This window comes from Rattus norvegicus, chromosome 11 (assembly GCF_036323735.1).
Source record: "Rattus norvegicus strain BN/NHsdMcwi chromosome 11, GRCr8, whole genome shotgun sequence".
NCBI classification, from domain to species: domain Eukaryota; kingdom Metazoa; phylum Chordata; class Mammalia; order Rodentia; family Muridae; genus Rattus; species Rattus norvegicus.
The window spans coordinates 37293390-37307097 of record NC_086029.1 but is presented as its reverse complement, the minus strand read 5'-3'; positions in this window follow the sequence as shown (position 1 = coordinate 37307097).

Below are 13708 nucleotides of genomic sequence, written 5' to 3'. Positions count from 1 at the left end.
AAAGATAGAGCCCACGTGGACAGGATTGGTTCCTTTATTGGGGAAGATGCCAGGTCTTAAAAAAATGAGACTCAACAAACCAGGAAGTGAGCTCTTACTAAGAAATCTGCTGGGGCTGGGGATTTAGCTCAGTGGTAGAGCGCTTGCCTAGGAAGCGCAAGGCCCTGGGTTCGGTCCCCAGCTCCGGAAAAAAAAAAAAAAAGAACCACAAAAAGAAATCTGCTAGCCCGTTGGGGTTGGACTTCTCAGTCCCAAACCTACATGAGTAAGTGCTTATATCTTATGCCTCCTACCTATGGTATCTGCTAAAGTAGCTTGAATGGACTGAAGCTGCCCAGAGTGAGGTTTGAACCATGCTTGACTGACTTCAGACCCCTCAGTAGCACTGCTTTGAGCTCCTGCCCATTGATTGTCAGTCCTGATTGTCAGCTTGGTGGATCTCGAGTCAACTAAGACTGGAACCTGAGGAGCATCCTACTCCACAGGGCGGGTCTGTGAGGACATTTCCAAGAAAGACTGGAGACTTTCCTACATACAGCAGGTATCACCTGCCAGGAACAGCCTGAGGAGGAGGGGTCCTGAGGGAAATGCAGTGCTGTGTGCTTCCCTGTCTATTCGTTTTGCTGGTTAGTGCATCTACCCATTGCTGCTGCTGTCATCCTCCATTGATGACAGGCTTCAGGTTCTCCACCCTTCTAACATGGACTATGAATCTTTCAGGCCTTCCTGTCAGACTGTGACTACCAAGACAGTGACCACCCAGCTTTGAGGACTGGGAAGCTGCTGGTTTCTTAGCCTACCATGTACAGAGACATTTAGACTTACTCAGCCCCTACCATGTGAGCTAATCTAATAAATACCATTAAAAAAACCTGTAGTTATTCTATCAGTTCTTTTCCTCTAGGGAGCCTTCATTTAACATTTTATCTGATCAGTGCCTACTCATCCTCCTGCCTCTGCTCAATAGCTATTTCCCTAGGGGATATCTTTCTCTCCCCATGGAATCAAACTCCGGTATTTAAACTTCTTGTTTCTCTGCCCGTCTGGCATTCAAGCTACACTTTGACATTCAACTCATCCCAGTTTGTCAAAGGCTAATAGGCTGGTTCCATGAAGGCAGTGCATGTATTTTTGGACGACTTTATTCTCTTTGTCTAATAGCTTGCTATGTCGGCTGATGAACATACAGGGACCATTTGACTACTGATGACTACACAGATGTAAAGAGAATGTCATGTTTTTAACATAGCAACATCATCTTTAAGTCAATAGAAAACTGAAGGTTTAATATCTGTTCCAGGTACCAGATACATATCTTAGTCCAATTTCTATTACCATAACCGTGTACTCCAGATGGAGGAGCTTAATGATTCTGGAGGCTGGCACTATGGGTCTGGGGTGGCTCAGAGATTCACCATGACCGTAAGTACGACTTAATAAGAAGAGGTTTTAACCAGCCAAAGAACATACACGAGCTGGCTCAAGGTCACCAGCACATACGTAGCAGAGGGCTACCTCGTCTGGCCTCAGTGGGAGAGGGTGTGCCTAATCCTGTAGAGGCTCGATGTCCCAGGAAGGGGAATATGGGGAGGGTCACCCTCTCAGAGAAGAAGCAGAGGTGGAGAGGGGGGACGAACTCTGTGAAGGGGGACAGGGAGGGGGGCAACGTTTGGGATGTAAATAAATAAAATAACTAGTGAAGAAAAATAAGAATAGAAAAAGGATGGAGGAGGAGGAGGAGGAGGGGGAGGAGGAGGAGGAGGAAGAGGAGGAGGAGGAGAAGAAGAAGAAGAAGAAGAAGAAGAAGAAGAAGAAGAAGAAGAAGAAGAAGAAGAAGAAGAAGAAGGAGAAGAAGAAGAAGAAGAAGAAGAAGAAGAAGAAGAAGAAGAAGAAGAAGAAGGGGCTTTATTAAATACTGGTGCTGGAAACTCAAGCCACCAGGTCTTCGACTAATAGTGTTCCCAAGATGCAGCACCTGAGTACAAGGTTTACAAAGTCAAAGCCACAAGATTTTCTGTATTCTGAGCATGACCCAATCAATTCCTAAAGATCCTACCTCTGAATGCTTTATCATAAAGAATAAATTTAACACACACCTAAGTGTGTGTGTGGGTATACAGTATAGATATAGATATAGAGATATAGATATAGAGATATAGATATAGATATAGATGGTATAGATATAGATGGTATAGATATAGATATATAGCGTATACAGCTGTATGCACTGGCCAAGGGTCAACGTTTGAATCTTACTCACCTTGATTTTTGACATTCATCTAGATTGGTATTGTGTATGGGGAATGATGTAACTGTAATTCTTAGTTTGGAATCCATAAACAGCAAGCAAATGTTAGAAGAAACAAATATTAAGTACCACATAGAAACAACATGTAGTTAGCAAAATATCATCACATCGACGCTTCCAACACCCAGTGGAAGTGACTAGAGAGGTCTTCTGAAATGGCAGTGCTAACGTTCCTTTTTAAAGAAAACCCCTTTTCTTTTCATTTTATTTTATGTGTATGGTATATTTTTGCCTGCATGTATGTCTGCATATATGCACATCTGGCATGTAGTACCAACAAAGGTCAGAAGAGGGTTGGATCTCCTAGAACAAAGTCATTAGATGGTTTAGAGCTATCTGTTATGTAGATGCTGAGAAATGGAACTGGGCCCTGGGGAAGAGCAGCCAGCGCTCTTAAACACTGAAGCATCTCTTCAGTCCCAATGCCAAAGTACTTAATGAAGTGATTTCCAGGCAGGGCAGATCCATCTCCCCACCAAGGAGCTTCCACCAAGATTTCAATGCCATTCCATGAACAAAAGGGACCTCTGTTGGAAAAGATTTCTCTCTCTTTCTCACTGTGCTAAAGGACACAATGCTTTTTTGTTTCTTTCTTCCATTTTTTTTCTCCAAATGACTTACTCTCCTCCTGTTCTCAAGGACATCATGTTTTAACTCCTGGGATGTTTTGTTGTTTTCCTTTCTCCCCTTTGCAGTGGCAAATGACTAACTTGTACCAGAAAAGGGAGTGGACGTTCACATTAAACATGTCTGAGGTCTGACACAAAGTAGCATGTCTTGTCCTTAGAGTCAGTGCTTGGTAGTCACAAACAGTACATGACAATTTATCGGTGCAAGCTGTATTGGAACTGGCTGGGCCGCAAGCATGAGGGATCCTATCTCTGCCTTCCCAGCACTGGCTTAGAGCAGCACATTCCCCAGCACGCCAGGCTTTTTGTGTGAGTCCCGGGGACCCAAACTCAGGTCCTCACTCTTGCACGACTAGTATTTTACAAACTGAAACATCCCTCAGGCTCCCAATCTGAATTCTGGGAAGAATATTTAATACTATTGAAACAGCTGCAATAAGTTATAAAGCTAGACAGTTTTAAGTTTTTTGATACAAGTTTATGATAAATTTGCATCATGAATACTTGAACTTTTTCATAACAGGTTCTATTCCCTCAGCCTATTTGCTGAGAGAATATTTCTGCCACTGTACCAAAAAAAATAGAAAAAATATAACTTTAAAAGAAAAAAGGAAAAGATAGAGTCCTTTTCCTGTGTAACTATACTTCAAGCACTCTTTTGAAAGACTGAATTTACTGTGTATCATTTATGTCAACTTAAATAAGTAGAGAAATAGGAGAAAAGTAGCAAAAATAAGTGTTTGTGGTTTCTTTGTGTTTCTACACTATCTCCATGAGCACACACACGTGAAACAACGTTGCTCACCACCATCCCAGCTTCATATTTTCACCCTGAAAGAGTCACCTTTCCGAAGGGAGCGGAGAGCATGAACAAACAGAACATATGGGGTAGCGGTGCCATAGACATGACACATATTGATGCCTTCTCCCTCCCTAAGACTCAGGAATTCTTCTGTGTCCTTGCATCTGTCCACTCTAACAGCGGATGGTTTCAGCCTTTCCGAAATGTTCTTTTTGGTTGATGAAATAACTGCAGACTAGAATAGCAGCAGAAGATTAACACTTAGTGCCGTGATTGATAACAGTGTGACAATGTTCTCTTCTTCCCCATAAGCCTAGATATTTGTTTCTTCCAGAGTTACTGGAGGGAGGAATTAGGAGTTATACAGATACTATTTAGCAAAGTAATGGCCATGGATTCTCCCCTAAGACCTCTGACCTATTTAGCTACCTTGTCTTGGCTCCATTTAATAATGGTGTCAGGAATAAATTCCATCTCTTAAGATGGGACTTTGATCCAATGTGAAAGTGGCTAGCTACTTCCACTGCGTTTGTGCCATGAGACTCAGTGAGCCTATCTTGTCAGGTACTCACTGTTGTAACTCTCCAGAATCACAGCTGGAAGAGACTGAAGTTCGCTTCTCTCCTTCTGGAACCTGCTATAATGTAGGATGCTAGCCAGCAGAGAGGAAGTCTGAATGTAAGTACCAGCTGAATGTTTCCGTGTCCTGCGATTCACGTGTGTAGTGTCTTCTGCAATAAGGTCTTACTGTCAAGTTCTAGAGGGTGACCAGGAGTAATCACAATAACCCACAATATTTGGAGATCTATGTGACACAATTGGGTAACAGCTCAAAAGGAAGTAACTCAGTTCCAGGAGGTGACCCCTGGTAGACTGACCATACCCCAGGGCAGGCCATAATCCCAACACTAGATGGACTTGATTGAGAAAGAAAAAAAAAAAAAGAGCTATTCCCAAAGACAAGTGGGAAGGAATGAGAGTTGAGAAGGTTGGGAAAGGAGAGAAAAAGTTCAAAATACAATATACAAAATTCTCGACAGTATTTTTACAAAGGGGGAATGCTTAACACCTGCTTGTTCGATTTTACGGCTTGCCTTGAACTTTACAGATGCAAATGCTCAGAAGTTCTTCTGAAGTGTCCTTTTTCCTGGAATGATAACATGAAGAAAACCTGTCTGTTGGCTCTTAAAGTGCTAATGTTACAGACAGAAATTCAAATGCTTGTCTATACACAAGAAGACTTTGTATACTTTGGGGTTGATGGCCTTTTCTAGAATAGAATACTAACCATTTTAGAGTACTGAAAACCAATGATTTTAAGATTCCCAGGTTACTCCAGAAGCAATGATAATGGTCTCTTGACACCCTGTAAGCACCCTAAGCACATCTGCAACTTTGTTTCTATATAAAGAACAGGACTGAGAGATGTAATTTTACAGATTTTTTAAAAAAAATTTAATTGCCTTTTTATTTACATTTTAATGTTATCCCATTTCCAGGTTTTCCCTTCGGAAACTCACTATTCCCTCCACCCCCACCCCCCCACCTTTATAAGGGTGCTCCCTCACCCACCCACCCATTCCCTCCTACCTCCCCACCCTGACATTCCCTTACACTGAGGCATCTAGCCTTGACAGGACCAAGGGCCTCTCCTTCCACTGATGCCCGACAAGACCATCCTCTGCTATATATGCGGATGGTCCATCCCTGTGTTCTCTTGGGATGGTGGTTTAGCCCCTGGGAGCTCTGATCATTTGGTATTGTGTTCTTCTTATGAGGTTGCAAATCCCTTCAGCTCCTTCAATCCTTTCTCCAACTCCTCCATTGGGGACCCTATTCGCAGTTCAATGGTTGGCTGTGAGCATCCACCTCTATATTTTTTATTGGATTTTTTTATTTATTTACATTTCAAATGTTATCCCCTTTCCCGGTTTCCTGTACATCAACCCCCTATCCCATCCCCCTTCTTCTATATGGATGTTCCCTCACCTATCCACCCATTCCTTCCCACCTCCCCGCCCTGACATTCCCCTGCACTGGGGTTGGGGTGGGTTCCAGCCTTGGCAGGACCAAGGGCTTCTCCTCCCATTGGTGTCCAAAAAGGCTGTCCTCTGCTACATATGCAGCTAGAGCCATGGGTCTGTCCATGTGTAGTCTTTGGATGGCAGTTTAGTGGCTGTGAGCATCCACCTCTGTATTTGTCATGCTCTGGCAGAGTCTTTCAGGAGACAGCTATATCAGGCTCCTGTCAGCATGCACTTCTTGGCATCTGCAATATTGTCTGGGTTTGGCGGCGGTATATGGGACGCATCTCCATGTGGGGCAGTATTTAGAAAGCCTTTCAGTCTCTGCTCCACCCTTTGTCTCCATATTTCCTCCAGTGAGTATTTTGTTCTCCCTTCTAAGAAGTTCTAAACCATCTACATTTTTGTCTTCCTTCTTCTTGAGCTTCATATGGTCTGTGAATTGTATCTTGAGTATTCCAAGTTTTTGGGCTAATATCCACTTATCAGTGAGTGCATACCATGTGTGTTTTATGATTGGGTTATCTCACTCAGGATGATATCTTCAAGTTCCATCCATTTGCCTAAGAATTTCATGAAGTCATTGTTTTTGATAGCTGAGTAATATTCCATTGTGTAGATGTACCACATTTTCTGTATCCATTCCTCTGTTGAAGGGCATCTGGGTTCCTTCCAGCTTCTGGCTATTATAAATAAGGCTGCTATGAACATAGTGGAGCATGTGTCCTTATTATATGTTGGAGCATCTTTTGGGTATATGCCCAGGAGTGGTATAGTTGGGTCCTCAGATAGCACTATGTCCAATTTTCTGAGGAACCTCCAGACTGATTTCCAGAGTGGTTGTATCAGCTTGCAATCCCACCAACAATGGAGGAGTGTTCCTCATTCTCCAAATCCTTGTCAGCATCTGCTGTCACCCGAGGTTTTTGATCTTAGCCATTCTGACTGGTGTGAGGTGAAATCTCAGGGTTGTTTTGATTTGCATTTCCCTGATGAATAAGGATGTTGAACATTTCTTTAGGTACTTCTTGGCCATTCGATAATCCTCAGTTCAGAACTCATCGTTAGCCCTGCAGCCCATTTTTTAAAAAGGGTTATTTGATTCTCTGAAGTCTAACCTCGTGAGTTCTTTGTATATATTTGATATTGGACATTGGATGTAGGATTGGTAAAGATCTTTTCCCAATCTGTTGGTTGCCGTTTTGTCCTAATGACAGTGTCCTTTGCCATACTGAGGCTTTATAGCTGTTTTCAAGTACAAAACTAAACTGCCCTTATATTTGAGCCTTCAAATTTAGAAATAAATTCTCATAGCAAAACTATATTCCTACTAATTGAATTTATTCTTTGACATATACACTTCATCAATGTGTATAATATATCCCAATTACTCTCACCTGACTCCCTTATCTGCAGTCCACTACTGCTAGCTTCCTAAACATTCCTTTCCCACAATCCTGTCTTTTGATTTTGATTTTTTTTTCTTTTTTTTGGAGCTGGGGACCGAACCCAGGGCCTTGCACTTGCTAGGCAAGCACTCTACCACTGAGCTAAATCCCCAACCCCTTTGATTTTGATTTTACCATTTTTTTAAGATTTATTTATTTATTCTATATGAGTACACTGCAGCTGTCTTCAGACACTCCAGAAGAGGGCATCAGATCTCATTACAGATGGTTGTGAGTCACCATGTGGTTGCTGGGATTTGAACTCAGGACCTTGGAAAGTGTGTGTGTGTGTGTGTCTATATGTGTGTGTGTGTGTATGGGTGTGTATGGGTGTGTGTATGTGTGTGTGTGTGGGTGTGTGTGTATGTGTCTATATGTGTGTGTTTTGTGTGTGTATGTGTGTGTATATATGTGTATGAGTGTGTGTATGTGTGTGTATGTGTATATGTGTGTATGAGTGTGTATGTGTGTATATGTGTGTATGAGTGTGTGTATGTGTGTGTATGTGTATATGTGTGTATGAGTGTGTATGTGTGTATATGTGTGTATGAGTGTGTGTATGTGTGCGTGTATGTGTGTGTATGTGTGGGTGTGTATGTGTGTGTATGTATGTGTGTGTGTCTGTGTGTGTCTGTGTGTGTGCGCATGTGTGTATGTGTGTGTGTTGTTACCCATAAACATATGACCACTGTGCATGTGTGGTCTCTCACTAAACCCTGGAGCTCATGGCTCTGATTAGATTAGCTGGTCAGTTAGCCTCAGGGATACTCATGTGTCTGTGTTCCTATCTAAGATTGTAGCCATGGACTCCTGCCCCCAGCTTTCAAAACTAATAATAATTATCACCATGATTTTCTCTTTTAAGTTAGTTTCTAAAGTAGGGCATATTTATACATTTTAGTTTTAATTTTCCATCTGTTCATCTTCACCTCTTCCTCATCTCATTCTTCTTTATCACCACTGTGATGGTTTGTATGTGTCTTGTCCAGGGAGGGGCGCTGTCAGGAGGTGTGGCCTTGTTGGAGTAGGTGTGGCCTTGTTGGAGTAGGTGTGGCCTTGTTGGAGTGGGTGTGGCCTTGTTGGAGTAGGTGTGGCCTTGTTGGAGTAGGTGTGGCCTTGTTGGAATGGGTGTGGCTTTGTTGCAGTGGGTGTGGCCTTGTTGGAGTAGGTGTGGTCTTGTTGGAGTAGGTGTGGCACTGTGGGCATGCATGGGCTTTAAGACCCTCATCCTAGCCTCCTGGAAATAAGTCTTCTCCCAGTGGCCTTCAGATGAAGATGTAGAACTCTCAGCTACTCCTGTACCATGCCTGCCTGGATGATGCCATGACAATACACTGAACCTCTGAACCTGTAAGTCAGCCCCAAATAAATGTTGTCTTTATAAGAATTGCCATGGTCATGGTGTCTGTTCGCAGCAGTAAAACCCTAAGACAACCACTCAGATCTTTGCATTTCCAGTGTCCCCAGATTTGTTTCTTGCATGAGTGCTAGATTTTAATTTCGGATCCTCATGCTTGTGTGACAAGTACTTCATTGACTGGGCCATCTCTGTAGCTCCTTGGACTAAATTCTTAAACACAATCTTCCAGTACTCATCCACACTTTTGTACAGCACTTTCCAAGCTCTTCGGCTTTTGGCCTAAGTTGACTACTGTCATCATCAATTGTTCAAGATGACAGAGAGCTTGGCTTCCTTTTGTCAGATCCTTTCTGGAAACTCCAAACCAGAAAGTGTCAGCTGTTACTTCACCCTATTCTAACAAGTCCAAGTACTTCCTTTCTTCTCCCTTGCTAGTAGAAGAAATAGTGACAAGAATAATAATAGAAACTTTTAAATACTACAAACGTCTTCTTTTAATTTTAAGACCACAGAAGTAAAATTTAATTCTTATATAAGAAAATAGAATGTTTAAAAAATAGATACACCAAAGAGCCAGAGATATAATATTATGCTCCCCATATAGTTTATGTTAAAATACTTCAGAAGAATAAAGTGGCAGCAAACATGTGACAAATTGTCAACCCAGGCACCTTAGTTTGCTGAGACCGCTGTAACAAAATGTGATCATCCAGGGAGCTTATAAACAACAGATCTGTGTTTCTTGCCATTGTAGAAGCAGGGAGCTTCACAGTCTAGGTAGGGGAAGCTTCAGCATCTGATAGGGTCCACATTCTGAGGAATGTGTGAATCTCTTTCATGGCATCTTCGCAGAATGGGAGTGGAAGGGCTGCTGCCTAGGGCATCTTCTATAAAGGCACTAGTTCTTGAGGACTCTTCCCGATGACCTCATCACTTACCACTGCTCCTGCTCCTATGACAACTGAAATCAAGCTCAGTGTGGTAATTATGAGGACTCCGCATCTAGGCACTAGCACTGCGGATGGGTACATGACTATGCTTATGTTATCTGTTTCTTCTTTACTATAGGTCTAAAATGTTTAATATGTGCAAAAATGGCCTCAGTTAGGGTTTTACTGCTGTGAACAGACACCATGACCAAGGCAACTCTTATAAAGAACAACATTTAACCGGGGCTGGCTTACAGGTTCAGAGGTTTAGTCCATTATCATCAAGGTAGGAGCATGGCAGCATCCAGGCAGGCATGGGGATGGAGGAACTGAGAGTTCCACCTCTTGTTCAGAAGGCAGCTAGGAGAAGACTGGCCTCTGGAGAGCTAGGAGGAGGATCTTAAAGCCCATGCCCAGTCACACATTTCCTCCAGTGAGGCCACACCTCTAAATAATGCCATTCCCTGGGCCAAGCCTATAAAAATCATCAATGAATTAATCCCACCTTCACTAAGAAGAAACTTTAGTATACTGGGCTACTTTGCACTCTTTCTCCCTTATGTTACTTTTCATTAATTTATTAAGTAATTTACATCCCAATATCAGCCACTCACTCCTGTCCCGACCCAGTACTCCCTGGCTTGACAACTTTATGTAGCTGCAGTTCTCTGGATAAGTCACGTCTATGTTAAAGATCCTGCAGAACAACCTTGGCCTGGAATGCTGTGATTGCAGAGAGATGGATTTCATAGGTCTAGGGCTAACACAGGATCTTTTTTTTTTTTTTAACTTGAGTATTTCTTATATACATTTCAAGTGTTATTCCCTTTCCCGGTTTCCGGGCAAACATCCCCCTCCCCCCTCCCCTTCCTTATGGGTGTTCCCCTCCCAACCCTCCCCCCATTGCCGCCCTCCCCCCAACAGTCTAGTTCACTGGAGGTTCAGTCTTAGCAGGACCCAGGGCTTCCCCTTCCACTGGTGCTCTTACTAGGATATTCATTGCTACCTATGGGGTCAGAGTCCAGGGTCAGTCCATGTATAGTCTTTAGGTAGCTAACACAGGATCTTTAATTATGTTTATATTAACATGTCTTACGTAACATGAGGATAGGTAAACTCACATCTTCTAAGCTAGCAGATGTCTACTCTTCAAGATACAATAAAATGCCACAGCAACTAAAGCCCACAGAGAAGACTTCCAAGTTTATGATGTCCTCCTTACCCAACGCCCCACCAATGTGTTATTTATAGTTATTGGCTATAAAGCTCATGCAACCTTTTCCACAATGGGACATATCGTTCCAGATAGTTTAAATCTATGTTCCAGGGTCAGGGAAACTCATGTTTCATTCAAAATAAATCATTTTCTATTTTCCCTAGCAAAATAGGTATATTCTTTTCACTATGTTTCTGTCTCTATTAATTTATTTGATCCAAGATAAGTCATCTCTGGCAAAACAGCTTCGGTTTTTGTGGAGGCCTTGAAGGTCAAGTTAACTGGGGAGGAAAAAAAAAACCCAAACACTTTTGTTCTTTGTTTCCTTTTGCCTTCTAAAGTGATGTCTACTGCGCTTTCCCAGACTTCATAAGAAATCCTGTTGTGGTGGCCTGTGTGGAATCTCTGCGTGAAGGCAGGCAGACGCAGGCCCAGCCCTGTGGTTCACGCGGATCAGCCAGTCTAGTCTAGTGCTCATCCCAGGCCAATGAAAGCTCCCGTCTCCCAGGAGGTGACAACATTTTGAGGATGATACCTGAAGTTGCCTTTGGGAAGGACGGACGGACAGACGGACGGACGGACGGACGGACAGACACACACACACACACACACACCCATAAACATGTAGCCTCACACACATGCAGCAGCAGACACCTCCATCTACACAAAAAGGCAACTTTGGGGAGTGGTATAGTGAGAAACGTTTGAGAGATGCTACCTCGAACTATTATAAAATCTCATGAAACTTGGAGAAATAAAAAGTTAGTCCGCGGTGCTAGTTAAATAGTAAACATTCAGCTGCTAATACTCGGGGTGTCAGCTATATATTATCATCGTGTAGATTCTCCAGATCTCAGTGACAAACACAGCAGAAACTGATTTTTTATTAGTGTGAGAGGAGACATTTGGATTTTCCAGCTCTTCCAGCATCTGAATATTATAGATTGCAAAGAAAAAAAAAGAGAATAAAGAATATCATGAACATTAAGATGATTTACGTCAAATAGGGAAATGCAAATAAATGATCAAGTTACAACTAAGTGCAAAGTTTAAAAAGCTCGAATATACACACCCTCTTGTTTTTCAGTATTTATACGTTTGCTCTCTAAATGCCTTGGATATCCCAACCTGAAGAAGACTAGCCCAACACTGTCCATGAGAACTCAGATTACCTCTCTCTGAGGCGTTGCTTGCCTGCCAATGCGGACTCTTCTCAGGTTCCACCATCCCCACTATTTTCACTCCTAGTCCTAGAAATGCACTCAACTCTCAGCAGATTCCTCTAAGTTGAGGTTCAAACTACGTCCATGTGCGCTGTACTTCAAAAACCATCTGAGGTTTGTAACTGACACAGGTAGGGATGTGGAGAGCTCATGCAGGGAGCATCGAGAACAGAAAGTTAAATCCATGCAAATCTGTTGATATGAGCTCTCTAGGACAAGGTTCTCTATCCACTGTCACAGCTCTGGCTGGTCAAAGGGTCTCAAACACATAAAAGTGCCAGAAAATATGTTAAACTGCTCCGTATATACCATCTATCAGTCCTCATCAAGATGCCAAGCGTCCGCAATGGAACATTATCTCACTCCAATTAGAACTTCTAGTGTCAATCAACAGGAGAACTAAATCCAAATGCCGGCAAGGATTCAAAAAAGGAAGAGGTTGGGCTGGAGAGATGGCTCAGTGGTTAAGAGCACTGACTGCTCTTCCAGAGGTCCTGAGTTCAATTCCCAGCAACCACATGGTGGCTCACAACCATCTGGAATGAGATCTGGTGCCCTCTTCTGGTGAGTCTGAAGACAGCTACAGTGTACTTATATATAATGATAAATAAATCTTTTAAAAAAAAAAGGAAGAGGTCTTGTACATTGTGGTGGAACTGTAAATCAGTGAACTGAGTGAGGAAAGCAGTATGGAGGTCTGCAAAAAGGTCAAAGGTAGATCTACATCATAGGCATATGATCCAACAATCTCACTACTGGATATATAGCCAAAGCATTTGAAACAGGTGTGCCAAGAAGGTATCTGGATCCCCATGTTTAATTTGGTATTAATTTGGTATCATTCACAATAGCCAAGATACCTGTTCTACCTAAATGTACATCAGCAGACGAAAAGATAGGCTAAACATGCATGTACAAAAATGCAAGACTACTCAGTCGCAAGAGAATGAACTCCTGTCATTCACAACACTGTGGATGGTTCAGGGGATCAGGCAGGTCAGGTGCAGAAAGGCAAATGCAGCTTGAGTTGCTCACACTAAACCTAAGAAAGCTGGGTGCACAGAAGCCAAAAGTAGGGTTACTGGACGGTGGAGGACAAGGTAGGTATAGGATGAAGGATAGATGGGTTAACACTGCAAAACCCCAGAAAAAGAGAAGGAATGCATTCTTGTGGTATTGCACAGAAGGCTGATCAAAGGTAGCAGTGCTGTGTCCCATGACTGGGTAACACCAGAAGCAAGGATCTTAGAGTTCTCTTACAAAGAAACCATATGTGGTTGAGATAAGGGAAAATCCAAAATCCTAAGTTCATCATTACAAATACTAAAATGCAATATATCTGTAAAAGATATGGACATTATCTGTCAACAAAGAAGTAAGTAAAATGATTTTTACACACACACACATGCACACACACACACACACACACACACACACACACACTGAATAAACAAACAATGAATGGGGCTCTAGTAGTTTGGTTGTCTGGCTAAAACATGGATGGTCAGGAGTTCACTGTGATTAAGTGGCAGATAATTAAAAAAAAAATCCCTCAATGCAGTGCAGAGAGAGGGATGCTGGGCCTGGGAAGACTGGACAGTTTAGATCTGTCAGTTAAGACCTACTCCCCCCTCCTGAGAAGGTCAACATGACGCATTTCACAATGACGGTGAATAATAATCTTGTGAGGGAAGTCCCGGCCACTTTGAACAGCTCATGGCTTCTCTGACCGTAGACACGATTTAACAGTGGAAACTGCAATTACTGAC